Below are 26,895 nucleotides of genomic sequence, written 5' to 3'. Positions count from 1 at the left end.
TATATATAACATGCACCTTTTTTCTTAAGGTCAGAAGGGACCACTGCAATCTTTCATGCTAAGAGACCATAAAAATTTTTAGAAGAGAGAATACCCTAGATTTCAGAGAACCTCATACAGATAAAAAAAAATGGGACATTACAGCAGAATAAAAATAAACTTGAAAAGCTCAGGGTGCACAGAAATTTTTGTACTGAATGCTAATATGGAATCCCCCTACCACTTTCTAGCATTCTTTAATACCTGTCAGGACTCATTTTTTCCTAAAGAGAAAGGGTACACTGAATCACTGCCTTTTCTATCCCTCACAAACACAAATGTTCAATTAAAAAAAAAATCCAAAAATTACTCCCTACCCTACTTCCCAAGCAAAATGGGTCACATTCTATTTAAGAAGCAGAAATCTATTGCACAGTTAATAGAGTTGCTTCCTAATTCATCAAAGCTGTCCTCAAGAAAACAACCTGTGTGAAAGGATGGCTCTGTCCTGTCTTGCTCCCTTTCTGTACAGAGGCTCACCTTAACTGGATGTATTGAAAAAGGGAACACAGCAGATTAAGCAATCCCATTCTTATTTGCCCTGCCAAGCAATTTCTTACCACTGCCTGTAGCTGTGGACCCCCTTTCAAATATCAGTAATACATTTAAAACATCATTAAAACAAACAAACACCCCCAAACCTCCAAATAATAATCTTTTGTTTCATATTCTAAATAATATTTTAGTTCATATTCCAAGCTGATTTCTATGTCTTTCACCATCCTGCCTTTAGAATAACACTGGAGCAGAGTGTGTACTGGTGAGGTTGTGACTGTATTAGACTTAGCTAAACCAATCAATTTACTAAGCGAAGCACTAGATGGTGACCTGGAGGGAACCCTCATGCTCCAGAGTGAGAAGTGAGATGACCCAGCAGGATCTTCCATTTTGGACTGCCCAGGCATATTTTCAGTTTTTTTCTAATTACCAAAACTTTTCATGGAAATACATCAGCTTTGACATATTTTTTTGGCTCTGACAGCTTTTTGGCTCTGGGTGGCATTTCTAGAAGACGCAAGGGAGAGACCCCCTGCTAGTCAAACTAATAAGAACATTTCTGGTTTCCTCTAATGAAAAGCAGAAGAGTTATATGTATCTATACGTGCATGTATTCTTGGGTATCGGAAAACTGTTTTCCACCCACTCTGTTTTTCTGTAATGCCTGTAGAAGCATATGGCTAACTTAGAATAACCAGGGTTGTATCCTGACAAGGAGGGGACACAGACTGGAAACTGGCAAAGCTGGGGCTGGAATTTGCTCTGTCAAATTAATGCCTCCCCACTGCAGCAGCTGGCTTTGCTTCAGATGCATAATCTTGCTGCTGACCCACCAGACACAGTTGTTTGGCTATGTAAAATCAAACACCTCTGCATTTTCCAAAAATAAACAACAACAACAAAACCCAAAACAAAAGAGGGTGAGTACTGAAAAGGTGAATGTGCAAGAGATACCTAAAGCTGATGTCAGAAACTGTGCTCTTACAGATAGGCAGGAGCTCATTTCTGAACAATGTGGGAAATGCACTTGTTCAATAGTGCAAAAAATCCTGGCAGATGCAATTTTAACAATTATTATATTTTTTAATATATATATATATTTACATATTAATTTTGATAGCCAGACAACATATAGGCATATACTGAGTTGAACCTGTTCTACTAAATGTTACACTTGCCATATAAACTGCAGAGGCTCTCAGTGGGTGTGGGCAATGAATGGGTTTCTCATACCAGGACGATCCCTGCAGACACTCCATCCCCATGACATTTAAGCCTGGTATTCATAGGACTTCCCTGATACTTCCTCTTCCTCCCCAGTATACAAAGAGGAGCAGTCTTGGAATGGGGAAAGCCCTCAACCTACTGCACTAACATGGGGAGGAAAGAGAATTATATACATGTTAATTCCCAGTCAACTGAGGTGATTGAATTGCCTGTACTTAGCTGGGTGCCCTTTCCTGATCTCTGGAAGGGCTGGAAGACAAGACCAAACCAGAACTTTTCCAGCTGGGGACTGCCACCCTTCTCTTCCAGCATTCCTTTACCCACAAAAAATTCGAACCTCTTACAGCCTTTTCCCTAGAAAGCAAAATGAGAACTGCAGTAACCGAGCCTTCCCTGTAGCGTTCTACGGAGCTAGTCCTTCAAAACAGAAGTGAGCTCAAGTTAAGGCTTTGTGCTCTCCTGCAGCCCCCAAGGACCACTTTGCCCTCCGGCCCTACACAGCCTGCCAGCTTCCAATTCAGCACGCTGCATCCAGCCAGCTTCAGCACTCAGCGTGGGAACGGATCAAAGATGCTCAGAAGAGCTTCTGCAAGTTGTTCTGCTGTCAGATAGGAGCCCTGCGCTCTACCACCCTGTTTCCACACCCCTGCCATTCTGCCGTTACATGTCCCTATCATTTAGCCACAAGGGAAACAAGAAGGTAAAGAAATAAAGTGCCCAGGGGCCAAATCTGGACAGATCTATAATCCAGGTGCTGGACAAACACTTTTTTTCCTTTGTACCCCCGACAGCAATGCCCCCCAGAGCCCGACTCAGTGATTAAGGAGGGTGCGGGGTAGCTACCGTGCATCCTTCCCCCAGGGCTGGGGACGGCCGGTTCTGCACGGTGGGTCACACGCTCCCCAGTCCCAGAGCGGCGCGGTGCGGCGCTCGCCTCCCGCGGGCGACGAGCTCCCACCTGCCGGGAGCAGGTGCCGTCCGGAGGGGCAAGAGGCAGCGCAGGGTGCCAGGACCTGGACACCCCAGGGGACGACAGACCCCTCCGCCACCACTCCGCCGCCGACCCCCGCTTCCACCCCAAACTTCTCGCGCTTCCCGTGGCAGCAGCAGCCGCACCTCCGCACCGCGCATCACTCACCGCCGGGGCGCGGAGCCGTAGGGCAGCGCCCACCCCGCTGTTCCATGGGCGCCCGCGGGTGCCGACGGCGGCGTGCGGGGAAACCAGCGCCCGCTGCCGCCCGCCTCGCCCGCCGGGAAGCGGCGCAACTGGCGCCCGGCGCCAGCTTGTTTGTACGACCCCGCCCCCCGCGCGCGTCACGGCGAGGCCCCGCCCCCGGGCCCGCCCCCGCGGGGCTGAGGGCAGGGCGGGCGGGGTGCGCGCAGCGCGGGGCCGGGCGGGCAGCGCCCGCAGGTGAGCGCGTACATGGGTACGCGTGTGTACAGAAATAGTAACGCACAGCAACAGCATCACGGGCCTGGGCGAAAAAATTGCTGTCTACTGAAAACAGCTTCTCCCCTCCCCGCCCCCCTGCCGTTGATTGCCGCCTTCCTGTACCTGCAAAAATAACACCCGTGCGAGGTGGCATGAATAAGAGACTGATTGCACTTGTAGGTATTTACCTCTTTTACTTCTTGTTTATGCTTTCTGGACTTTGCAAGGTGGCTTTATTTTTTTTTTTTATTTTTTTCTTTCCCCTGAAATTCTTTTTATTCAGACAGAAGAATTTGAAGCAGGATGGATGTCTAGAATGACAGAAATGCTCCTTCCTAAGAGCAGTGGGAGAAAGGCTTTCTGGGGATTTATTTTAAGTCATAGGGTTAATTTATGGAAATAGGTCTGTATTTGCCAAGAACTGATGTATGTTTTTTTCAAGATGATATGCATTAAAAGCAGCATTAACATGCTGCTTCTTCATCCATTATTTCAACAGCCAAACTCTCTTGAAATTTACTGGGAATAAAAAGGAGGTCCAAACAACCAAAAAAAAAAAAAAACCCAAACAAAAACAAACCTCTTACAGGAGTTAATTTCTCTGCTGATTTGGATCAGTTTAGTTTCATTCCTGTCTGGGGGGTTTCATGATATCTGACAGATCTGAAAGAGGTGGAGTATTCCTAAAGAAGGTGGATTAGTACTGTTTGTACACAGGTTTCAGTACTGCTTGCCTGAAGAGGTAACTTGCTTAATCATAGATCATCAGTCCCTTGATAGGGGTTGGGTGGCAGCCAGGACCCTTCCTGCAGCTGAGGGTCAGTTTAAGATTTCCGGAATTTTTTCTTATGTTTTCTCTTCCAAACTTCTTTCTGTAATTTTACTTCTGTAGCTTTGCTTGGAAAGAATACTTGCACGTTCATCAGCTCACTTTGAGAACTGCTGTTCTCTAATGGCACGTGGTTATATTGATTTAAGGTTTGATGTTTAAATTTCCATCTACGTTGGTGGAGCTGTTTGCACAAGCATTGCAGGAGCGAGTTCTCACTGTACATGTACATAAGCGAGGTTTTTTCCATCCTTCTATTAGAAACTGTTGCTGCGGCTGCTGCGTGAGGACTGGGAGGTTGGCAGGAGCTGCACCTAAGCATCTGAGAATGGTCTCTTTAAATAAGCAGTGCATGAGAAAGGCATAAATCACCTCTCCAACCTTTGACATGATGCTGGTTAATATTCCCGTTGAAAGTGGACTAATGAGAGGTTTGCAGAATGCTGTGACCATTGGCTGTGACGTATTCACTGTTCATTCAGTCCTGGAGTGCTAGTCTGTGGGAATGTCAGGTCACCCGTGCTTCCTGCACCCAAAACCAGCTTAGTGCACCAATGTTATGCAAAAATTCTCTAGGTATATATTTTCTTAAATCTGTTTCCTTCAGCCTTGGTCTGCAGTGGTATTATAATAGGAGCCACAGCAATTAATTATGGAACTCTGTTTTCTAATCACGACTTCTATTGAGGGATGCAGAACAAAGATGCTATGTTTATCTAAATATCAAGAGCAATTTCAAATGGATTACAGGAAGTAGGTGTGTTTAGGGAGTTATTTTGTTTACAACTGTTTGTCTGCCTCCAGCCTTGAATAGGCATACTTTTGTATGGCTAAATTAATTAGGAAAATAAATATGTAATAGAAAATCTAAGGAATGAAAAGCACTCAATTATGTTTTCAAAGCAGTATCTCTAAATAGAGTCTTGTCAAAGGTTTTCAAGAAGCAAGTGCAACTACCTAAGGAAAAATAGGATGGTATAACTATGAATGTCTTTTATGTTTTTTCATGTTTAGTATTTCAGGTGTTTACTGTATTTAAGTTTGCTAAATAATTTCAGTGTAATTTCTTTAGCACTAATAGACCTGTGCAAATACTTCACTTTTAATTTTTAAGATAAAAAGAAAACATTTCACAAGTGTGTTTACTAAAAAAAATAACAATAATTCTGGGGGTTTCGCTTGTATTTTAATGCCTTCCTGTGTGTTTTATTATAAATCTGAGAGTCTAGTAGAGAAGCACTTTCCTTCGAGATTAGCCTTGCTGCTTAACTCTTGTTATTTATGACATAACAGTGGGTTTTGGTTTTCTTGCAAACAGGTTAAAACTGAAAAGCTTGGATGTTATTCAACCGCTACAGACCCACACAATTCAGTCATAAGGGATCACTATTTCTTCCATGTGACCTCTAGATCAGTTACTATAATACCCATTTCATGTTTAATAGCCAGTCTAGTTATAAAAGAATTGAAAGATGAAAAATCCACCATTTCTTTAGGTAGTTTGTTCCAATCGTGAACCATCTTTGGTGTCAAAGAATAACAGAAATTGTCTGTGAACCTTTGAATCTGAAGGTATCTAACTGTAGCTCCAAGCCATTGCTTTATATTATCACTTTCCCAGGTAGATTAAAGATATGTTTTGCTGAAAACATACTTTTGTATTCTAATTAACTACTGCTCAGGTTTTTTTTCTTTTTTTTTCTTTTATAAGCTAAACAAAGTCATATCTTGTAGTGTCTCACTGAAAGGCATTTTCTCTAGACTCAAGGAAGTTTAGATTTTTATTTTCACTTTTCTCAAATTTTCGTCAGTGAGTGCAATACTGATGCTAAACATTCACAATGGAAACATTTATACAGTGCTTTGATAATGAATCCCAATTGCCAATAAGGATTCAAGATCTATCAATTACTCAATTCTTAAACTATTTCAAGTACATTTCATTGGTATGTAATCCTTACTTTTTAAATTCAAATGTTCTGGGCTACTAAATCTTATGTCTGAAAGTCTATGTCTGTTCTGCCTTCATACTTCTCTTTATCAAGCAAATTTGTAATTTGCTCAAAGCAGATTTGTTTTACGTGATTGTGGTAGTGTTTCTTCAACTGTGGGAAAACTGGTAAGAGAGAGTGACAGTAACTGTACACGTGCTGTGTTTTTTTCAGTTAATTGAGCAATGACTAATTTAGAAAAAGGAAATGAGAATTCTTAAAGTCAAAAGAATGAGAAAAATAATTAAAATTATCAATGAAACCTTGCCAATGTTCATTTACACTTCCCTCGTTAATTTGAAAAGGAGGATGTGAAAAAATAGGATGTCTCATTTACCAAAATTCCAGCATATCCTGGATGACTGGCGTGTGTCATACACTCTGAAGAGAGGGGTGTTCTGCCCATACAGTAAATGCAATGGGGCCCTGCTCAGAGGAAAAAATTCTGCTGAAGGAGTTGCCAACTTGTTCAGAGCCAGGGTCGGACAATTTGGGGACAGGGCTGGGGTCAGGGCCTGTGTTGGAGACAGGAAGGCAGCAGAGGTGGGGAGGGAGGTGGGGATGGGGGTGACTCACCGGCAGCAATGAGGCTCCCAGGAGGGACCACGACTCAGCTCCCAGCGCTGGAGCTGGAGGTGGGCTCTGCTGTGGGTCACCTCCGCAGCTATTCCCAGCACAGACCAGGGAGTGTTGGTTTCACGCTGCCATAAGCATCAAGGAGGGAACTCCTTCTCAGTAGGATTTGAAAACTTTTTTCAAACCCCGTGCCACCATTCCACTGGCTTTCACAGTAGCTGTTTTGGAAATGCAGAGGTGGAAGATAGCTGAAAAAGCAAAGAAGTGAAAATTACTCAACTGAGGAAATACTTAGAGCTTTCTCTGTATGGCCTACGTTGGAGATGCCTGTTGCACAGCGAAGTTTACATTTGTCAGGTTAAAGTAATGCAGTTATGACTTAAGCAATTCAGGCCAATTCAGGCTCACAGATTTCTAAATTTGTCATTAGGAAACACTCAAGGGAAAGCAGGGAGGAAGTAGTGTTATAATCCAGTCAGCTAAGGGAATTCAGGAGTTGAGTTACAAAATATATTTAAATAGGTATATGTTATAATGTTATTTTAAATTCAGAAAAAAAACCCTATTATTTCAGGTCTGAAATGTGAAGACAGGTCTAATTTGGAGCTAGAATATAAACACATGAGGAATGCACCATATTGATGTGAAAAACAAAGGACGTGAAAAGGGAAGGGAAGTATGGAAAGATGTATGTGGTTGGGAGTGTGAGGTTATAAGCTGGCCTTTGCTCAGGTGAAATACATGTAAAGTTTCCTCCTTTCCTACCCGTGGTGTGTTTTTCTTTCTTCCCAAAGGCAAGCACTTATGAGATGTTCAGATTGGATAGGACAGCATGGCCACCAGGCAATGTGGCTCTTGATAGAACAAGTCAATATGAATCCATTGAGCCGTCCTTTCCCTCTGTAGGTGGTTTGGTCCCACAGTTGCAGAGTAAGACAGTGCTACTTTTTGGGCCTGATATCATTGCTGATGGAGCTGTGGCTTAACAAGAACGGTTCAAAACGAACTCTTGGATGGTGAAACCTTGTAGTGTACAAGGTATGTGAGCTGTTGGATTAGAAAGAAGGGCCTGGGATTTTGCAGTCCACAGGTAGAGTTAGATTTGCACTGGCAGAAGAGACTGTGTCTCTGGTCTGGGTAAGGTTCTTCTCTGGAAGAGAAGGCTTTCTGCGTTGTCCAGAGAAGAGCTGTCCCTGAGATGGAAGACAGCAGCTTGGTTGTCCTTGGTAGAAGGTGCAGCTGAAATGGGGAAACAAACTGTAGGAATGAGACGGTAATTCCAAATGGTGACAGATTTGAACAAGTAGACGGAAGGCCAAACTGTCAACCTTATGAAGGGTGAGTTTGCTTCTGTCAAGTGTCCATCACTGCTGATAACAAGCTCTACTACCAAAGCTTCTCAGAAACCGTGATGGCGCATTTAGTAGTGGCAATATTGAGGAGATGTAGCATTATGGTCCAGGCTGGGAGCCACATTTACCATATATTCTTTCAATGGTCCAGCATTTTTTAACTAAATTCACATCTTAGATTGAGCAATAAAATGCAGGCAAAACAAACAAAATGTAGCAGATGGAATGGAACTGTGTGAAAGGAACCAGGCTGGTGTAGGAACAATACTGAAGGAGGTGCAAGGAAAATCTAAAAAGCCCAATCTCATAAAAAATATTAGAAGATTTATCTACAGAGACTAAGTGCAGGCTTGCTGTATAGACATGCATATGAGAGCTGGGTGGAAGTGAGGCATGCAGGAGGGAACCTTACAGTGAAAAGAGAAGATGAATGATAATTAAGTGATAATATTGAACCTTTCTAGAGAAATAAATAAAGGATTAATCTGAAGATTCCTGACAGCCCTGCCTCATAGCACAGTTTAGATTTTTATTTAAAATTATCTCTGTGAAGCGTGCAGTGATGGCACAGCATTGTAATATGCTTTCTTTAGGCAAATGTTTTCATGTTGGCACTTCAGGCTCCAGGAGTCAAGCACTGAGGAGCACTGACGTTTATACTGCTGTAAGAGTCCTGTCAAAAACATGTAGTTCACTATAAGCATTTAAGACTTTTCCTTTCCCAACTGAAATGCTGTTTGTAATAAGAAACTGAGATTATTACTTAGTGATGCAAGACTCGGGATGATGGCTTTTACCTGATCTGAAGAATGTTTGGTTTAACAAAGTAAAGGAAAAAAAAAATTAGTTGGAAATTGACAGTGGAAGAGATCCAAGTTCCAGAAGATGTGTGAGACTCATTAAAGCTTTGCAAGTAATTAAGCCTTTTCCTTTGGGAATGTAGACTACCCCTTTCAGGTAAGATATTGCTATATAAAGAGAAGGGGGTAGGTACAAAGTGATAATTGGTGTGGTGTAATCTTCCTGAACAGTTGTGTGGGTGACAAGAGCTCTGGGCAAGAGGCAGAGGTGAGCTGCTCCTCAATTTCCCCACCTTCCTCTTCAGGGTGACATCCTGAGGCTGGCAGAGCCTTGCAAGGGCAGCACAATTAGCAGCTGCTGAAGAGGCAGGTCTGTCTTTCCCCCTCCTCACCTTCCTGCTTCCAGACTCATTCACTGGGCAGTGGAGTTTACTGAAGCGACAGAAAACCACTGGTGCCACCAGCGAAGATAATAGTCTCCTGGTGGTTTCATGTGGGCTGCTGCACCAGGGCTTTGCACAAGAGTGTGTGGCTAAGACCTGGAGGGAAAAGGTTAGTATCCATGTTTTCAGCAGTAGTTAGCGACTTGAAATGGGAGGAAAAAAAGCTGAATGCTATTGTATCCCTCGGAAGTTGCTTGCAGCAGGCAGACCATTTCGCTCAGGATAGGTGACAGTGGTCCATGCAACTGAGCCCTGATGTACAGTTTCAAATCCAGAAAAAAACCTGAAGATGGTGAAAGGAGGCAGAGTGAATGACTGACTGGAATTGCCTTCTCATTCAAATATTATTATACTTTTAGACTTGGGAGTTCAGACATCTCTCAATGTCAAAAAGTGTCTTGTGTTATTTTTGGTTTATGATACGTTCAGCTTGAGAGACAGAAGATTTTTTTTCTACTCATAACACTCTACAAATGTAAGGAAATTGCCCAGAAGATCTCCATAAAACAAGTTAATTCTTTGCTGAGTCTTCAGGCTACACTAAATTAGGAATGCCTTGCCTTGGAACATATTCATGTTCTTCAGAATGACAGTTTCCATCTCAGATTTTAGAGAGCATCACTGTGATTGAGAATACTTTTCTGCATTTGTTCTGCCCCTCTTTGTTTTCTTGTATCTGCTACCTGGTGGAACATATTACACTATTTTTTTTGGTGTGTATCATTATTGCTTTCATTAGAAGCAAGTCCCTGTCATGCCAATGCCACATGGTCTGTGAGATCTTAAGAGGCAAGAACTAATCTGCATACTCAAAGTATATTCTACTTGTTTTCTTGCTTAGGTGAAGCAAAGACTTTCAGTTGAATTTATACTCTGCAACTGAAATATAAACCCACATGAGGTAATAATACAGACATATTTCTTCTAGTACTGCAGTATATTGTTGAGAACTAGACTTTACCCTGCCTTTAGTCCGTGACATGGGCAGGGAATAGAATATCAAAATGAGTGCCACACATTGTCTAGGAGCCTGAGAGCATTGCAGTGAGGGCACTTTGCTCCCAGTTGAATCATCTGGGCTGTCTCTTGGCTTTAAAGGGATTAAAAATAGGCAAGGCCATGGCCCACTTTCCTTTCACACAATCAGCAGGATGTGAAACATACTGAGTGTGTTCGTGAGCACTGGGGAGTGATGGGACACTTTCAAGCCATCCTTCCCCTGGGCAGTATGATGTGTTTACGTCCTCTGGTCCAGGTCTGAGACCCACTGTGTGGTCTTCTGGCCCCTGAGTTTGCACTACAGCAAAAATTCCTTTTCATTGGGGTTTCTGCTTATTTCAAATAGAATGTAACATCACTAAACAAACTGGAAGCCTAAAACAAGCTGTGTTTGATCTTAAGGCTAAACAAGGTTTAAGGTGTTTGCAATAGCTGCAGTAGGGGTACGGTTACCTTAGATGAAAAGAGCATACCCAGGCATAGAGATGCCTTGTAGCCTTTATTAGACACAGTGTTCAAAGCTTAATACTTTCACCTACCAGATGATATTGAGCTTAACTGTGTCCCTTTAAGGGCACTGTTGCTTTTAATTTTTTTTTATCTCCTGTAATGGCATCTAACCCTCAAGGCTCAGCTCTGCCACCCTGGTTTAAAGCATTACCTAAGTTTTCAAGTGACTCCATGGCAATCAACTGACCTTGCAGAGAAAGGTACAATTAACAGAGAAAAAGAAAGCTTGAACTAGGCTTTCATTAAATACCACTCCTGTGTAACACGGGCTGATGTGTATCTTTGTTGCATGTGAATAGCTGCCACTAACATCTTTAGGATTTCCAGGCACAAAGCAACCGGGTTGTGAAACCAGAGTTCCAGAGATAGAGTGAAGTCCGAGGAAATCAGATGACCCGTGTAGCAGACACAATACAAGTTCAGTGTAAAATATTTATGGCTCAAAATTATCGTTGTAAGAGTAATAAAATGAAGCCATATTTGTAGTCTTCACAGTGATATATTTTTATGAGCTTAGAGCTGCTGTTTGTGTAAATTCAATAGAGAAACTGTTTGGAATTGTTTCAAATTTCTTTAGCTACAGGGGAAGAACGTTTATTCCCTATTTCACTTGTTAGAAAGAATGAAAAACAAATCTTGTATCTGTTTACCAGAAAATACAGCTTTAATGAAACTCATTACCTTTCTGAGTCTGGCTGTTTGAGTTGTATAGAGGTGGAATTGGGTTGCCTACACATTGAGGGACAGGATTGACACCAGTTCTCTATGGGCCTTTTAAGAGGTTACAGATGAAAACTGGTTTGACAGATTCACCTGAAAGACTTACCCAAATAATATAGTCAAGTCAGAGTATTTCAGCTGAGAATGGGTTTTGCTAGACATTGAAGGAAATACCTTTATTTGTGAAATCATGTGTAGACCTTCCTGGTTTCTGGGCTTGATATTTCTCCCCAGTTACTCAGCATCCTGGGGTCTGGCTGCATTTGTGGGGTCCCTAGGTCATCCTGGCTCTCTGATGCAAAAGTGTCTGTTATCCAGGAATCCAGCCCTCAGAACTGTTAAATGCTGAACTATAGTTGGTAAAAACCACATTTTGAAATATCAAAATCATCAGAAAAATTGACCTTTATCTGCCTGCCCATGGAGGAGAGTGTCTTTCACTGGGCTATGCTGACTGAAAGGCAGCTATACTGGACTGCGTGAAAGAGCTTTATTATATCCTTAGGACAAGTGTCACGGTACAGTTCCTTTATGGAGTGGGAGAGGAACCCAAACCCACTACTGTTTCATGCTCACCCTTAGAGTAACACATGATCATTCTGGCCTAATTCAGGTCTTGATCTGACATCCATTTAGACTGATTTCAATGTAGTTTGGGTTGCTAAAGGTGGCAGTGCCCTTGGGATGCACACTGGCTGTATAAGGAAGCCGTATTCCTGGGATCCTTAGCGCAGATGTCCCTACATTCCTGGAGAAGCCAGATTTTATAAGCCAGTTAAATTCTTTCAGTGACAGAAAAGGTAGCTGATCCCTACTTCACCTTTAAAGAGAAAATGTAACATTTGAATTCCATTTTAATGGAAATTGCGAATTTAAAGTAGTGTCTTATTGATTAAAAAGTGTACCAAAAAATGGCATTTAGTAGAAAAGTAACCTGCAGCCTTTCTTGAAAACACTGTTCATCCCCTGCAGTTGTTGTCCTTGCTTCTCTGGTGGTGAATATGTCTGAATTTGATGACTGATAAAGAAAAAAGGGAGAAATGCATTTTAATTCAAGGATTTGAGTGGGTTTTTTGGGACAGAAGGTTTTTCAAAGGAAGAATGGTTTGGTTTTATCTACCTCTTCTTACAATTTTATTTAGCAATAATATTTTTTAAACATACTTTATTTTTCAGGGTATCATCATTAACATATATTCCTGTCTAGATCATAGGATAGTTCAGGCTGGGAGGAATCTCAGGTCATGTAGTCCGGCCTTCCTAAAGTCAGAGCATGGTCAACTGCCATGTTCTTCCACTAATTCTTGCATGTTTAGTTGTTTGCACACAATTTCCAACTACCTGATCAGTGAAAATCTCTTGGGGAGACTGTGCTTTGTCTACCCTAACTTATTTGGCATTGTATCACTTCCTCGTTTTCTGCAATTTCCTCTCCATTGACATTTTTTTCAGGTGTAGTCCATTCTCAGCCATGGCTTCTCATATTGCTAGCCTTTATTATAGGATCCTCCTTTCCTATCTTCCTTTATTAAAAGAAACATTTCTGTCATGTTAGTCTGACATGTTTCTTTCTTAAAACCCTGTTTAGACATTTTTCAGCAGAAAAGTCTTTTATGCTCAAAATGTTCATTATTAGGACTGGTAAATCTTTACCCACAGACCTCAAACCTACTTCTATTTCTCACTCACAAAGTGTGAGATTTTCTAAAAAGTAGATCTAATTTCTTTTTTTTTTTTTTTGATTTCTAATAAGAAAATATTCTAGTATTTAAATTTTCTAGGTTGGTGTTTCTGTCCATGTGTACTCGTATGTACTAGAGTATATTTCATTAGTAAATGTGCCTGGCTAATGTATCTACATAGAAATTATTGTACATATAAATACTTAGATGTTATATAAATATCTGCATAATGAATAATATGAGTAGAAAGACATGGGTTTTTTTGAATTAAAAAGATTAAATCTCATTTGTTTAAAAAGCCGTCATAAAAGAATTCTTCCTGTTTGTGAGCATCAGCTCACACAGTCTTTGTTCTAAATCATATTAAGAGAAAAGTAAGCAAAAATGAACTGGAGTTAATTAAAGTGCATTTTTAAGCATTTTCATTATAAAAAGATATTTTAAAAAAAGCCTCCATTAATGAGGTGCAGCTCGATTAGAAAGTCACTTTAAACTCCTTGGCTGTTTTCATTTCTCTGGGAGAATGGCAGAAAGAATTGTTTAGTTTCATTGTGTAGAACTCATTAATAAAAGAGTGCTAATGCACATTGGCTACCCTGGTAAGCTGTGTCTTATATAAGTCTGATTCAACTAGACAAATGACCTGTTTTTAAAAGGAGATGGAAACATTTGCAGTAAACCTCTGGGCTGTCAGATGTGCAGGGGGGATATAGCTACTACAGAAAAGATGTTTATACTAATTCTTCGGACACAGAAGGTCAAAAAAGCCTAGTTAAAAGTCGAGAAAAGAAAATCAACATTTGGGACTACATCCTTGCCTCAGTGCATAGGCCAAATACCCCACTTGCCCTCTTGGAATGTCAGTTGTCTCTGGGCACCATTGCTCAATCACTCATGGAGTTGAGCAGAACTAATTTGTGATGACAATACACCTGCTGTGCAGAAAAGGTTGATCTGTTCACTCAGATCTGTACCTTTTCTAGTTCTAGTGGAATTCATCTCCTTCTGAAAGAAATAAGCTCATTTGTTATAAAATACACACAAGAGAGGAACAGCACTAGAGAAGATTCTGTATTTTTGTTGGAGGGGTGGAAAGACTCCCAGAACACTTCTTTCAACATTGTCACTACTCATAGAGGAAGAAACCAATTTTATGCATTAGTGATATCCATCGAGTTGAAAATATGCAAATATCCTGCAAATATCATCAGTTGTTTACTCAAGCAGTTGCTTTACAAATTCTTTTTTCAACTTGGCTATCAGTCTGGCATAATGGAACAACAGCCTACAGCTATGTTCTGTCTCCTTGGCCCATGTGGTTCACTGACTGAAGTGGAATTATTTCTAACTTGCTCCACCAAGCCAAGATCTTCACGTGTAGAGCTAAGAAACATAGTTTTCTTTCTAATTCATCATAGAATCACAGAATGCCTGAGGTTGGAAGGGACCTCTGGAGGTCATCTGGTCCACCTCTCTTGTTCAAGCAGAGCCACCTATAGCCGGTTGCCCAGGAACATGTCCAAATGGCTTTTGAATATCTCCAAGGATGGAGACTCCACAACCTCTCTAGGCAACCTGTGCCAGTGCTCAGTCACCCTCACACTAAAAGTGTTTCCTGATGTTCAGAGGGAATGTCCTGTGTTTCCGTTTGTGACCATTGCCTCTGGTCCTGTCACTGGACACCACTGAAAAGAACTTGGCTCCATTTCTTTGCACCCTCCCTTCAGGTATTTAGATACCTTGATGATCATAGAATCACAGAATGGTTTGGGTCAGAAGAGACCCTAAAGATCATCCAGTTCCAAGCCCCCTGCCATAGGCAGGGACACCTTCCACTGGAATAGGTTGCTCAGAGCTCTGTCCAATCTGGCCTTGAACATTTCCAGGGATAGGGCATCCACAGCTTCTCTGTTCCAGGGCCTCACCACCCTTAGAGTAAAGAATTTCTTCCTTATATCTAATCTAAATCTACCCTCTTTCAGTTTAGAGCCATTACTGTTTGTCCTAGCACTACAGGCCCTTGTAAATAGTTCTTCTTCAGCTTTCTTGTAGGTCCCCTTTTGGTACTGGAAGGCTGCTCTAAGATCCCCTTGAGCCTTCTCTTCTCCAGGCTGAACAGTCCCAGCTCTCTCAGCCTTTTCTCATAGTTGAGATGCTCCAGTCTCTTCATCATCTTCGTGGCCCTTTACTGGACTCTCTCCAGTCTGTCCATGTCTCTCTTGTACTGGGGAGCATAAACTGGACCCAGCACTCCAGGTGTGGCATTACCAGTACTGAGTAAAAGGAAGGATCACCTTCATTGACCTGCTGGAAATAATTTTACCTGCTGGCACCCCATAATGCATGCCTTGTAAGCACTTTCTTGCTTACTTGTGGGAAGAGGCATAGAAAAATGCTGTTTTCAGTCTTTTTGTGCTCTGCACCTACTATCTCCCTCATGCTGACATGTTCCTTGTATTTCTCATCTTTAAACAATGCTGAAGATAGCAGAGTTTCAGGCTTTGTTGAGTCATCCCACATCTAAGGAAAAGCAGAGGAAGCATTTTCTTACATCTTTCTAAAGAATGGGAAAATAAACAGGGAGAATATTCCAATCTCTTTCTTCTACAACTACCTGCCAATGGTCCTGTTTTCCAAGTTACACCCACATCTCAGAGGAGAGGTCCTTCTTTTTCACCTGACTGTATTTGACTTATAGCTCTCCAGCCCTACTTCCCCAGGTCCCAGTTCCTGCAGATTACCTTGGAAAAAGTGGAAAAGCTTGCTGTGATTTCTGCTTGTAGCCATATGAATGTGTGCTGCTGTTGTGTGAACATGAATTTGACCCAAGGGCATGTGTCATTCCTTGTGGCTTTTTAGGAATGCAGCATAAAAGTGCAAGTATGTGAAAAGTTGCAGTAGGCAGTGCAATTTACTCTACTGAGAGGAGATGCCACAAAATGTTATGAAATCCTCCTAGCCTAGTTTAATCTTTCTCCTGTGTTCTCCCACACTGTGTTCAGAACCAGTTAAGTGACATGAAGAATATTACACATTTTTTATAACAGATGGAGGACATCACTTCTATGGATTTGAACAATTCATTAAAAGTCAGGTTCTGTTAAAATTCATCATGCTGTGATTTTTTGCACATCTTGTCTAGTCTCCCTAGTCCAGGCTGATCCTAGACTAAGTAGGGGACCAAAAGAATCCTCTCACTGGTCCACCAGCTGGTGTCTGGACCACCCTCTTTTCAGCAGAGAAATAAAGAAACTTTAGAGAAGAACAAAAATTGTGCCCCTTCTGTGTCAGTGCTGATGCATGAAGGAGGATACAGGCCACATCCATTCAGGTGTTGCAGAAATGTGGTTTTGTCCTCAACATTCCCCACATTAACAACCAGATTTGGGCAAAATGGATTAGTTCATGTGCTTTTTAGGCAGTGAGAACTTTCTCTGAAAGGACTAACCAAGGCTTGGTCAGGGCTAGGATGGACTGTCAGGTGGAATATGGCATGGGGCACCACGGGTCATATATGCCGCTCCAAACAGTTCCTGCTTGCCCTCTTCTCTGTCACCCTCTCTCTCCAGACACCTGCCATCCTTCCCTGTGTAACCAGTCCTTTCCACTATATAACCAGCTGTGTACCCATAGCATGATCAGAATGCTATGATGCATATTTGGCAAGGCATGTCTTCTGTGTGTGCATGCATGTAAGTTTAGGTGACCTGAGGCTGTTTGCATGTCTCATTACATGAACAGGGACATGCCTGTCTCATGATAATGGAATATGTGCTTTTGGGGAAAGTGATAGGTATATAAAAGTAGACACTGTTCATGTGACTTCCAATATACTTGCAAACAAATACGGATGGTGGCAGGTACCTGCAGTTTGATTACAGGATGGGTGCATATTTGGTTATGTGACAGGGATGAACTACAGTGTACAGGAGTCACATAACTTCATGGGACAGCTATTGTCATGAAAAGTTGGACACCCCTATTCTAAGTTACTCATGACATCTAGTCTTCAGATCACAGGCATTTGTGTAATAACAATTCCTTTCCTGAAGTGTTGTCTGAGGCTAGAGATATAGTTGATGAGGAAGAAGTGTTGTTATTTAAGACCAGACTAGAAGTTCAGAGACTAAATAAGTTGGATGCCAAAACACTTTAATTACAGATGTAAGCAATTTTATAAATTATATGACTTCCTTGCCCTATGGGAGAGGCAACACAATCCAGAAGAAGTCAGGAAGGAGTCAATGTAGTGGTTCCAGCGGTGTGTTACATAGTCACAGGGCAGTGCTATGAGGTTCCTTTCCATTCTTGAGTGACTCTGGACACCAATAGTAACAACATTGGGTAGAGAAAATTTAATTCTTGGTTGGCTTGTTCAAATTCCCTCAACACCCAACAACTAGCTGGCACTGGTGCTCGCAATCATCTGTCTCAAAGGCTTTCCACAAAGACACTCTCACAGTGTCTGACAGGTTGTTTACACTCAATGTACTCCTCTATTTTTAGAACTATGTTACTACCTTATCCTATAGGATAATTCATATGCTAACAGCTCTTGTCAGCTAAATCCACCTCATGGCAACTGCCACAAGGAGCAAATTTTAGGCTTAACTTATTTTACGCTGAAGTTGGTGAGAGCTGTCCCATTGTCTGCTCCAAAGAAACAGTGCCAAAATCTAATGCTGTTTAATACTTGCGCTAAAACTCCACCGGGGTACAACAAACACAAATGTTATGTCTTCAAGTACATTTCCCAGTTTATTAATCTAGTAATATATGTGCGTACACATGCACCACACATATTTGTATAGCTGTAGAGAAATACGGCTGGGCAACTGGATTCAATTTGCTCACTGATTTTATTATCCTTGGACTTCAATGGCATTTAGTTGTGTCTGTGCTGATCAGCATGATATTTAGCTCCATGCAGTATTGTATTTTATCTTGTCTCCAAATATGTTCTCAAGTTAGCATGATGATACAGATGGATTCTTGTCTCGGAGCCATATGATTGATTTCACCTCTGATATTCTGTTCCATCAACATGCAAGGAATTAGTCCTGACATCAAAGGGCAATCTGTTTACATTGGGAGTGCAAAATATCAGTGCTAAGCAATGCAAAACAGACTAAAAAAGAAAATGGCACTGTATTGCTTTTAGAAGCAAACACCACAAACCTTACTAGGAAACCCATACACGCTCTTCTCTAAAGCAATGATCTTAAATGCTGAGAACATAAGAACATCTGTAATGAGTCAAACCAAAGGTCTGTTTAGACTGCTGTGCATATATGCTAGTGGTTGATTTAGGATGCTAGAGGTATGAATGAGGCAAGAGGACAGTGATACACTTCCCCTTTTGCAGCCTTTCCAAAATAAAGATTCTAGAGGTTTTCTAGGGGCCGGACCAGCAATAATCAAGGTAAATTTAGATGGTTAGAATTTCTCAGCCACTCATAACAAGTTTGGAACGATAGCAGCCGTACCACATAATATAAAAAAAGTGAACTGCAGGTTGTAAATTAATACAAAGTTAGGAGATATTTTAGATTTTTTTTTTTTCAAATAAGAGACATTCTGACACAAAGATTGTTGTCTTCTATTTTGTTTTGTTACGTAAGTAGTTTTGTATATATTTTGATTCAGAACATAGTTTTTTAAATGTAAAGGATGAAAATCAATAACTAAACCAGATTTAATTCTGACTTTGACATTTCAAGTTAAAAAGTGAAGTAGCTTGATGAGTGATCTCCTCATACTTCATATCAGTTCCCTCAGTTTCCAAGTACCCATACCCTATAATCTTTCTCATAACTTTGTGTCTTCAAAAATAATTAGATATTTTTGGACCCTATTATTCCAGACTTTTCTTTCTCTGATGGGAACAAACTTTCTTACTTACAGACTAAATCACCATTCACAACAACTCAGACCCACTAGTTTTACTGGCAAAATGTGTCCTTTAACTTAAGTCATTCACTTCCCTCTATTTACCTCTTCTCCTCATCATGAAATATTTACTGTCATGTCCCCTTTCAGCCTTAATTTTGCTGTCAAACCAGGTGATCTCTGTTAGTTCTTTCTCATAAGATTATCTTCATAGACCATCTCCAGTACATGTTCTGCATTGCGTTCACTTCATTGTCTCACATATCACTCCACAGCTGAGATGTGGACTGGTGTAAGCAATTCCCACATTGTTTCATAAAACATATATATAATGTAAATACATACTCATTTATGTACGTACCTATATGCCTTTTTATTGGAAATATTTTTAGTCAGCTTAGAAGCAAAACACTAAACTGCAAAATCCAAATTCTCATAAAATGCCAGCTCATTACTTTGTCCTGTTCTTTGTTTGATTGTTGTGGGACAAACACTTCACAAATCCAAAAGATTCCCTGGATACTTCCTAACAGTGCATTTAATTAGCCAGCTGAGCCAGAAGGTATTACTAGAGCCAGGTATCTAGTCTTAACAAAATATTGAAGAATTGGGCTTTTGATTACCTAATTAAATCACCCACAATTAAGTCAGATGGGAAGAAAACAACAAAGAAATGAAAATACTTGCACTTCTGGGAAAACCTTAACTGCTTGCTGTTAAGAAGAAATTTCTTTTTAAGTGCATTACCTCCATGATGTTCACTCTAGTATTTCTTTTACATTCCAGTCCAACATCTGAAGGAATGGCTGCAGAAGACCAGAAATTTCAAATAAGGGGCCAGACTGTTGCTGTGTGTGAGAATTTTCACAGACCATAGTGAGTTTCTCACAGATCACTGTGAGGCTGTAATATCAAATTTTATTGAAAATACAATACAAGCAACATGGTTGAGGTTTTTTTCAGATATCAGTAACTGATTCAAAGACTACTGGTGACTGAGGCACTGTAGCTTAAGTACCTCTGAACTACCCATTTGATGTGATGTATTGATAGTTATCTTCCTAACTTGCAATCTCCCACTCTCCCTCTCTCCTCAGATTCTTTCTTGTTTCTGCATGTGGCAATAATGAGCTTCTGAGCCAAACCTTGCCCCTTGCTCAAATCTGACTTGCATAGGAATGCAAATAAACATTTTTAAACACAGATTCACAACAGTGAAGTTTGAAATCACTACTAGAGCAAGAACTGGTACTTATCATGAGATGATTTTTATTTATTCATACTTTTGCTATATACACTGCCATTAACAATATTTAGTTAATATTTTAACAGCATGACCGATTGACTATTCAGTGGGTAAACTACATTATCTACATTTTACAGGCAGCTCAGAGCTCAAGCGGGATGCCCGAGTACTCTTGGATCACACTGTAAGACATTGGCAGGACCACACTTGAGCTGGCACGCTGGACTAGGGCACAACTACATGAACTAGCGTAGGGTCTATGTGTTACCCAAAATAGCAGTCCTACTTCAGATGGGCAAACATTGCCTCCTGCTGAGATAATTTTGTTAAAAGGAGGCAGTGACACGCAGCACAGTGACAAAGAGCTGTGCTTGGCACTAGTGTCTGCATCTCTGCAAGGAGTCATGCAGACTTACCTCTTCCCTGAAGGACTGTCTTTGCATTATGTGATGAGCCATGCAATCCTGCTTGATGATTTCTCAAGAAAGATGAAGCCTTCTTTCTGCCTGGGTCTCATCCTCATTAAAAATGCTATTACAACCTGCTTCAAATACTGATGTGGAAGGTGCCCTTTCACTTGCTTTTGCTTCTCAATGAATAAGTTAATAAGTTTTGTCAAGTAGTGTAAACCGCTTTACCCTTGCCCTTCACTTCTGTGTGGTTAGGTGGGAAAAGCTCGAGAGCATTCTGCCTTCTCATTTACTTTGATTATTTACAGTCCCACTCTTACCTTCACTGCTGTAATTGCTTATGAGTTATACAAAATCAGTCACTTGCCTTTATTCATACTGAATAGCCCCACAGACTACAGTGAGGGCACGCTGGGTGCAGCATAAGCATACTTCAGTTTATGACACTCATGAATCTCATCGTACTGGAGAACTTTAACAGGGGAAGTAATTCAGAGAGTAACTTCCACTGTCTCTGCAAAACAGGAAATACCTTCTACCTCACCCTTCCTCAGACTCTCTGTCTCTAAAGTTAACTCATTTCATGACGGTTCCCAGTGTGTCAGCATACTGTGTTGATTCCAAATAAACTGAATGACTCAATTATAAGAGTGCCGTAAATGTCAGCAAATGTATGCACCTTCCCTACTAAATGTAATTTTAAGAAAACATGTACCTGCAAAGAAATGACTATTTGTAAGTAGAGACCATAGATCTGAGGTTATTCAGATTTCAGGATTAACAGAAATCCAGCTGAAAGCCAAGGTCCAAAGTCTAACCCTTAGCTATGAAACTTGGGCAAGTCTTATTTCTGTGCAAATAAAACTAAAACAAACAAACAAACAAAACCCAAATCAAACCAAACAAAAAAAAAACCCTACAGAAATATACTAGGAATTGTTCAGGAAAACCCATCAGAACTTAATAAAATGCTTGAACTCCAACCTCAGTTCAGCCTTATATTACAAACCCATACATAACTCATTTTAAAATTAACCTGAGGCCAAGGAAATTTGCATCCCAAAGACTTCACAGTTTATCACAATTCTCTGTCCCTTCCTTCCTTCTATTTTAAATGTGACTGGAAAAGTGTTTATTTGAAGAGGGATACACGTATACTGAGAATGTAAACTGCAGTGAACCACAGACAATAAAACCAGTGAAAATTATTGCATGAAATTGTATTTACTTTAAAGCAGCCAAAAAAATCCTCACCAGGTTCTAAACTTTTTTTAGATGAGCCTGTAAAATATCTACCTACAGAAGTTGTGATGTGAAAGCTGTTTGATATAGAAGTTGCCAGATAACTATAATTCAGCATGGTCATGACAGAAAAAGAAGGATCTTCCTGGTCTTCTGATACCCTGATCTACTATCTCAAGTATCAAGCCAGAAAAAAAGACCACATCAAGCTGATAGTAGCAGCAATCATAGAAGCATAGCCTGCTAAAGCAATATTCAACAGTAGACACAACGCAACCATTCCTCTATCCGTCTTACCTTGAGTTGTGCCTTGGTGCACAGTCTGCTAGTTTTTCAGCTCTGTTGCATAGCCAACAAAAGGCATATTGCTTTAGTTATTAACAAGACTGAAAATAAGCACAGAGTCTGTGAAAAATGTTTTCATTCTAGGGATAAGCACTTATTGACGCCCTAATGTGTTGGCTGCCTCCTCTATTTCATGAGCTCTGAGGACCTTTATTATCAGAGAGTCACCTCATTCTCTCAGAACAAATGAAGTTCAGGTGTGGGGTAAATTGTATATATTCTTTAATGTACTATAGACAAACTATGCTTATATTGTCTTCTGGTTTTATTGCCTGAGAGATTCTTCCTCACAAACACAAGCAGTTGGGTTTTCTTTCTCCATTACTCTTTTAATCTTTCCTCAGCTGCCACCATGGCATTTGGGACTGCTCAATACAGTTTTCAAAGCACTGCATCTGATATTTACGAACCTATAAACTGGTGCTGTTTGTTTGAAGCAGCTCAGGCTGTTGGCAGGGCTTGTTGTCGGTTTTGATTGCAAACGAGTTCTGACTGCATTTCAGGTTCATTCAGAATGAAACCTTGACAAATCCAGTAAGAGCCACTAAACAACTCCAGGCATGTCTATATTCTTAGCAGCCTTGGGTGCCCTAAATACCTTCTGAGGAAGGGACAGATATGAACTTGTCCCCACTGTACTTCTCCTTACCTGTATCCCTTTCTTCCAGTGTGTCATTAACAGAGAGCTACCATGGTTTCAAATGAACTTCCAAAAAGAGTTCCCATTTCCCAGTCCTAAGTTTGCTGATACATGTACATTTACGGGGAATGAATGAAGACTAAAAGGTATATATTTCACGTTGGCTCAACTCAGTGTGATACACAAACTAGATAATTTCAATAACGACTTGGCAGCTAAATATCCTTCTAGCATCATCACAGTATCACAGTATGTTTGGGATTGGAAGGGACCTCAAAAGATCATCCAGTCCAATCCCCCTGCTGAAGCAGGAACACCCGGATGAGGTTACACAGGAATGTGTCCAGGTGGGTTTTGAATGTCTCCAGAGAAGGAGACTCCACAACCTCCCTGGGCAGCCTGTTCCAGTGTCTGTCACCCTTACTGAGAAGAAGTTTTTTCTCAAATTTAAGTGGAACCTCTTGTGTTCCAGCTTGATCCCACTACCCCTTGTCCTATCATTGTTTGCCACTGAGAAGAGCCTGGCTCCATCCTCGTGGCACTCACCCTTTATATATTTATAAACATTAATAAGGTCACCCCTCAGTCTCCTCTTCTCCAAACTAAAGAGCCCCAGCTCCCTCAGCCTTTCTTCATAAGGGAGGTGCTCCACTCCCTTAATCATCTTCGTTGCCCTATGCTGGACCCTCTCCAGCAGTTCCCTGTCCTTCTTGAACTGAGGGGCCCAGAACTGGACAACCACTCTGTAATGGCCGTAGTCCAGCTCTTGTTCAGTCCAAGGATCTTCTAAGCTGAAGAGGGACAAAAGCCTGGGAAACACTACAATTTTCTACCTGCTTTCCTTCTGTCTCCTCTTTCTCCATCATTGGTGCATCACCAAGCCGCACTGATGGAAGCAATAACACTGCACATCTTTCTGCTGATTTTTCCACTTTTTAAAGACTCTCTTCACATTGTATGGTGGAAAAGCTTCCAGACTGCAAAGCAGTCCTGGTGCCCCACTAGAAACTGAAAAAAGAGTTTCGTCTATATCTTATCATTTAGATGATGCTCCTCAGAGTTTTGTTTTGCAAATAAGAAGTTCACACAGCTACACTTGCCAATGCAAGTACAAACAATCTACTCTTATTAAAGCATTTATATGTCTTCTTGACATGAAAATGCCATTCCATGCAATTCGAATAATCTCTAGCATGCTTTGAATGGGGCCAGCTAGCAGTCTCACAAGTAATTCTCAGCAAAGTTTGGGTATTAATACAAACCAAGGACCTTTTCCAACAGGCAGTTGGCCGCTATGTTTAAGAGGGAAAGAGTTTAACCTTAAGATCATGGACAGACCATATCACTTGACATCAAGGCTAAAAATACTCCCAAACATTGTTTAATTTTCTAGTAAAAATGTAGTAACAGTCTATAAGTAGCTCTCAATACTTAATCTACTGAGGTTCAGCTTGAAGTGGGAGGAAAGGAATAAATGTTGCTACAAATTATGCTTGACAAAGGCACAAGGAGAGTAATACTTACTTTCTCAATAACATCTAGGTATGCAATTCTCACAACTTCAAAGACTGAAGTAGGTCTAACTTTATTCACCGAGGACATCCACGGGCACAAAGGGCTTTGAACCCATCATTGATTAGAATTCAAGCAAATGGAACAAATTTTCTTTTTGTGGACAAAGCCTGCAGCTACGATTAATGCCCAAACTGACCCTGTAGTTCTGCACCACTAAGCCACAGTAAATGTAACACTTCAGCAACTTCAGATATGACTTATCCCATGCTAAGACAGCTATCTAAAGTAGATAAACTTTCCCTTTAGTATAAGTCTTCTCTACTAATTATGAAGACAGCCATAATGAATATTTTATTGTATATACCTTAATTTTAGAATGTTAATATTATGTGAGATGAATCTCACCTTTAATCCATCTGTGAGACTGAAACTGTACTTGAATAAAGTACGGGGTGCAATATGTCTTAGGAAGGTTAGATTTAAACCTTTTGGTTAACACTTTGCAAGAAGAATTTGAAGCAAGAACTCAGAGAATTCACAATATAAGATGCAATATTTTTACTAACAGTTTTGCACAATTTCTAATCACTTTTCCTCCTAATGGTAAATTTTAGGGGCATTTTTTTTCATCATCATAGGCTCAGTGACCTCCAGATAAATCATACTCATTTTATAAAGTTCTTATCAGTTCCTTTTATTTCTCATAACCAAAGGTAAATGTGTAACTGTAGTTAAAGGTTAAGAAGTCAGAAGGATTTATCACTGAAATGACACAGATAAAATCTGCTAAGGAACATCTGCTGTAAGAAATTTATTATTGCAATACTTCCTAAGCACTCTCTTGATTATCTTGCAAAGGTCTGCATACTAACAAATATGCTGAATATAAGTTTACAGTGGATGTATACTTCTTAACAGATCAGAAAAGCATAAGTGCATAAAAATTTCAGGCACAGTCTATCATGGGACAACCTTGATTATAAAAGATTAGCTGCAGTGCCACATACTTTGTCATATTCTCCATCCCAAATCTATATTTCCTGTTCTCAATCCTGAAACAAACAGTGCAGGAAAATTGTTTGCTCACATACATCTTGGATCCCCAAACAAATGAGAATGAATGTCTTGTTTTCTTGTGGTGAAAACAGTCATTCTTTGCAATGGAGATATATAAATAAATATACATCAAATTATATAGCATGTCACAGAGTAGACAGTCACAAGATGAATTTGTCTTTTTTAAAGGCATAGCCTGAGCATAGCTGTTGAGAAAATGAAAACAGTACTGCTGTTATAATGTACAGCATGACTCCTTTGACCTGGAGATAAAGGAAGACAAAGCAACAAAGGCATGTCACTCTAAAGGATATAAAACCAGAGAAACCTGAGTGCCCTGGTTTTGTGTACAAGTTCTCTCAAAAGACAAAACCACTTCATTTAGATTCCCTTTTCTTTATTAATATTGCTTGATTCCCAGAAAGCAGTACTGTAGGTCACTTAGAGAGAAACCACTCATTGTTAATGGAAAAACAAATCAACAATATATTAACTCAACTAATGCACTTTGTAGGTCATGTTATACAACAAAGCTTTTAAAAATCATTTGTTTGACTGATCATATTATGATCTGACCTGTTAGCGACTCTGAGTAGGAGACCTTGTTTTAATGCAAGGGCTTTAAAGGTATAGTTCAGATGTCTTCACATGTGGAAGGAAAGAACCACTCTGCTGCAAAGCAGCTGTAGGTATGGCAGATACGGGGTGTCTCGGGAAAACACACTCTTGGCATCAGCTCCCAGAAGCTCTGCTGAAAACTCTGCTCATGACCCTACTTTAAGGAGGGACAATCCCAGTCAGATAGCAATGCTCCTATGGGCTTTCTGCCTTGACATGCCAGAAAGCTGAGATTTTTCTTGGGCATTTGGGTGAACTTGAAAGAACTGACATGTTATGGGAGAGTGAAGGGGACATTTCATGGTGTATAGCATGTTCAAACAAAATTTACCACAGGAAATACAGGCCCAGGAAAATCATTCGCCTTTGTTTCTTGAAGCTCTCAAAACCAGATTTTTATAAGGACAGAAATTTACTTCCATACATGCGTGTGCACATGCATGCACACATTATATATGCAAATATGACATTACTAGTGATCTTTTGATTGTCATCCCTCTTAAAAAGAGATGCTACAGAACTGGAGGTACATCCATCCTGAGAGAAACAGGGTTTCTTTGGTCAGGAGGTGGAGATACCTTTCAATTGGGTCCACTTCCCACTTAATGTTCTTATTCCCTTTTCCTCTTCTCTCCTCTCCACTCCCCTCCCCTTCTTCTTCCCTTCCTTCCCCTCCCCTCCTCTCTTCTCATTTTTTCATCTCTTTTCAATTCTCTTCTTCTCCCCCCTTTATTATTTGCTTTTCCTTCCTCTTTTATTTTTCCAGATAATCTTGCATCTTTTATGAGTATGCATGTATGATAATACACCAACACACCAACACAGCCAAAGCAAAG

The 26,895-nt window shown here is 40.6% G+C and overlaps 1 protein-coding gene across 4 annotated transcripts in view; it reads right to left on the bottom strand.

Annotated features, from left to right (window-relative positions):
- The window catches only part of HS3ST1 (heparan sulfate-glucosamine 3-sulfotransferase 1), a 34,985-nt gene extending 31,977 nt beyond the window's left edge, over positions 1-3,008 (bottom strand). For 3 of the 4 annotated variants that reach the window (XR_014183988.1, XR_014183989.1, XR_014183990.1), the window contains exon 1: positions 2,903-2,984. The gene's annotated coding sequence lies outside the window, so the exon portion shown is untranslated. Of the gene's footprint in view, positions 1-2,902 lie in introns of all 4 variants that reach the window. The other variant, XM_082052067.1, reaches the window with a different exon arrangement.
- Between the last annotated feature and the right edge of the window lie 23,887 nt (positions 3,009-26,895).

The sequence above is a fragment of the Streptopelia decaocto genome (genome assembly GCF_964273445.1).
Source record: "Streptopelia decaocto genome assembly, chromosome: 4".
Classification (NCBI taxonomy): domain Eukaryota; kingdom Metazoa; phylum Chordata; class Aves; order Columbiformes; family Columbidae; genus Streptopelia; species Streptopelia decaocto.
Note: the sequence above shows the minus strand (reverse complement) of the source record. Positions and strands in the feature narration are given on the sequence as shown.